The sequence below is a fragment of the Cynara cardunculus genome, unplaced genomic scaffold (assembly GCF_001531365.2).
Source record: "Cynara cardunculus var. scolymus isolate 2C unplaced genomic scaffold, CcrdV1 Un_Scaffold_8822, whole genome shotgun sequence".
Classification (NCBI taxonomy): domain Eukaryota; kingdom Viridiplantae; phylum Streptophyta; class Magnoliopsida; order Asterales; family Asteraceae; genus Cynara; species Cynara cardunculus.
In genome coordinates, this window is record NW_020204486.1 from 7348 (window position 1) to 11330 (window position 3983).

At 29.5% G+C, this 3983-nt stretch overlaps 1 pseudogene; it reads right to left on the reverse strand.

Annotated features, from left to right (window-relative positions):
* Window positions 1-1517: 1517 nt before the first annotated feature.
* On the reverse strand, window positions 1518-2648 carry LOC112505172 (annotated as a pseudogene).
* Between the last annotated feature and the right edge of the window lie 1335 nt (window positions 2649-3983).

A 3983-nucleotide genomic window follows, 5' to 3' on the forward strand; every position in this document is an offset into this window, starting at 1 on the left:
TTAAATTATTTTTATAGTATGTTGTATATTTTAATATGTATTTTATAATATTTAATCATATTATTTCAAAAATATAAATATTAATAATAAATAAAATATTTTACATTCACGTTAAAGTTCTTTTTTCTTTTATATTTTTACTTTCATATAAACATTACTATTTTTCTAATAATTATATAATTATAAATTGACCCAAGGTCAAGCCTCATTTATAAATTTTAGTGGACCAAAAAAGTAAATTGTCACTTTTTTGGTATTAAATTACATATTAAAAAAAGAATTTTAAATAAATGTTTTATTTAAAATGAAATTACATATCAAAAGAAAAAAATTTAAGATTAAAAATGAAAATGAAGTAAAAGAAGACAAAAAAAATGAAGAATAAGGTAATAATATATAAAATAAATATAAAAATCTAATAATATATATATATATATATATATATATATATGAAGTAATTTGTAAATAATATATAATAAAAAATATAAAAATCTAAGAAAATCAACACCCCTTACTAAGGGGGTGCCATTAGCACTCCCCTTATAATCAAAATTTACGTTTTCTATTTATTTTCAATTTACAAGATTTTTAAAAAAATTAATCACATACTCAAATACAAACTTTATAATTATTACAAATCATAAAAACCAATTAAATAAGATATTTATGAAAAATAATGAAAGTTTATTATTATGATCTAAATATATGAATGATGATTAGTATAACACCCCCAAAGCAACAGACGAACCCAATAATTTCGAATCCAACTTAAAACCATGGTGGAAGTTATTGATAGTCTACTACTTGAGACTTATAAGAAGCTAACAATTATCACTTTCTATCAATGTGGGACAAGTTGTTACAAACTCCCCACTTAAAATCCTAACATCCGCGTCAGGCCTAGCCAAAATCTTCGTCCTTGTCATTGGCAATGTGGGAGTCGTCTAAGATGTTACAAACACCCCCTCTCGAGGACCCATCATACTCGATGAGGTTTGCCCTATCATCCCAATGGTACAATGATCGGCTCTGATACCATTTTTAAAACTCCCAAAGCTCAAAGCAACAAATTAACCTAATAACTTCGAATCCAACTTTCACCACAGTTTTACATCAGATTTAAAGTTATTGAGTTAGCCTATTGCTTTGGGCTTTTTGGGTGTTACAAATGGTATCAAAACCAGATTTAAGAGAATTAGGTTATGATGATAGCCTAAGCTTAAACTGGGAAAAGTATTAAGGGATGCAAATTGAATGAGCTAGGTTACTATTAGCCTAGACTTAAATGCAGTGAATGGGTCAAAGGGGATTGAAGAATGGTTCTTGATGAAGACTACAAAGTGGTTAAAGAAAATTAAGATATGTGACATTTTTGTCATTGAGAATAAGGTCATCATCAAGTCATTGAGAGGTTTTGGATCAACACTCTGTCCCAACCATGACCACCCTACCACCATGCCAATATTATCAAACATGTCTTTTTCAATGCACAATATTGTCAATCCATTCAATCTTTCTTATGACATTGATGATCTCAAGTACGTCTTCAATAATTTCAATTTTGAAAAACTCCTTTCGGAAGATGCTACGGTCACAGGTCCTATCAGCATAATTCGATAAGCAACCGAAATATTAAGGTAACAATTTACAACTTTGACAAACTCAAGAATTTCCACTGCCGTCATTGATTTATATGGCAAAGTCACCTGTAACACTTTTGATTCAGAATAAAGATCATTTACATCCACATCCGCCACAATATTATGACAAAAGGTATCACCAAAATAAACACATGATCCCATCAATTCATTTTCATCCAATGACTTTAGTTTATCATAATCGAATAGGAATCCAAAAATACTTTTAAATTTCTTTAACTGTTCAAATCGATTATTTAATGAAGAAATTGTCATGTCCACAATGGTTAGAAAATAATTAATTTTTAAAGTCTCCTCTTCCGATGCTTGCATTTCTTCTTCACTATTATTTTCATCAAATTGTTTTTTCCTAATAATACAATGTTTAATTCAAAATGTAGGATCTATATTCATTTCACATTGTTCCATAGTAGCATTAATGCACATAGATTTTAATTGTAACATTTTACTAACCATGTTTATTGCAAATAAAATATCATACCATATAATCATACTAAATAAAAACTCAAAACTTTCAATTGTACTTACCAAACTTTCTGCTTCACTTTTCATCTTGGCATCATCACATGATTTGTATAATTCAAGTAAAGCGTATCTTATTTGAGGAGCTTGAAATCTAATTGCCTGGACATTTTTTATTCTACTTTCCCAACATGTGTTGTACAAAAATTTTACAATTAAGGTTGACACATTATCAAGTAACACCTTCCATTTTTTTTGTAAAACTAGCAAATAATATGTATATGTGTTGAACAATTCCAAAAAATGAAATAACTTTAACACAAGAATGAGCCATATCATTAAGAGTAAGATTAAGGTTATGACAAGCACACAACATATATAATGCTTTTGGATTAACTTTAAGTAATCGATTTTGTACCCCTTTGTGTTTTCCCTTCATGTTAAAACCATTATCATAACCTTGACCCCTCACATCATCAACACTAAGATCGAGAGATTTAAGTACATCTAATAATTCATTGAACAACCCTAAACCATATGTATCATCAACTTTTAAAAACTTTATAAAATACTCTTCTATTTTTTATTTTATCAGGACAAATTCACGCATCTTATGATTAAACTCATTTGCTCTTGATGGCTCACATCTGTTATACAGTCAGGAATTACAGAAAAAAAATTTAGCATCTCTAATAATTTGTTAACCGTTTCGTTTTACCAGTATACGTGGTGAAAAATATTAAATTATGATTACGAGTATCTTTACAAGATCTAAGGAAAGTTTAAGAAGGCAAAAGTCAATATTAAATTCGTAGGTTGCATTAGGAGACTTGCCCTTGTATATTTGTAGATACGCAGAAGCTCATTTGGTTATTCCCATATGAAGATTTTTATGTTTTTTTTTTAACTATCGGTGTCTCGTGATTCGGGTTAGCTTGTACATTTCGATCGATGGTAAAAGTCCTAAAAAACAGTTTGGAAAATCTTTAATAATCTTGTAGGATTTGAACCAGTGACTTTTAATGAGAGTTGCCAAAGACGCAAACTTTATTGTCAATTAAGCTAACCCCACAAGTTTTTTTTGAATAAAACCCACAAGGTTAAGATTATGGTTTTCATAAGTTATCAGTGTTTAGGTTTATTCTATAAATATAAAGGGTTGACCGATTTAATCAAACTTTAGATTAAATTATGAAATCTTGAGCTTTCTTTGTTATAAATTTGATTTAAGCTTGAGATATATGATTCAAGATTTAGAGGTAAATTCCAGTTCCAAACTATGAGCTAATCTTTCTTGTTTTTTTCGAGTTTTTGAATTAATTGGTCAGATATATTTACGTTTTTAGGGTTGTTGGGTTGAATACCAGTAATGGTCAATTTTGAAGTTACTCAAATTGGTTTTATTTTGCTTTGATTTATGTACAAATTTGATAGTTAAAAATTACTTATTATAATTAAAAGATAATGATATAAAATTATAGTGATAAAAATTAAAAATTACATTAAATAAAATTAAAATAATATAAAAATCATTGATATGAAACAACGAAGTATGTGATACACATCCATCTATACGATATTATATAACATTTGACAGAACTTTTGCACTACTAGAAAACCAGGTATCAGCGACGACTATCAGCGAGAGAAATTTTCCCTCGCAGATCAGCGAGGGATCAGCGAGGGAAATGACAAAAAACACATTCCCTCGCTGATCCCTCGCTGATCTGCGAGGGAAAAAGTTCCCTCGCTGATCCCTCGCAGATCAGCGAGGGATCAGCGAGGGAAATTCCAAAAAACTCATTCCCTCGCTGATCCCTCGCTGATCTGCGAGGGAAATTTTCCCTCGCTGATCCCTCTCTG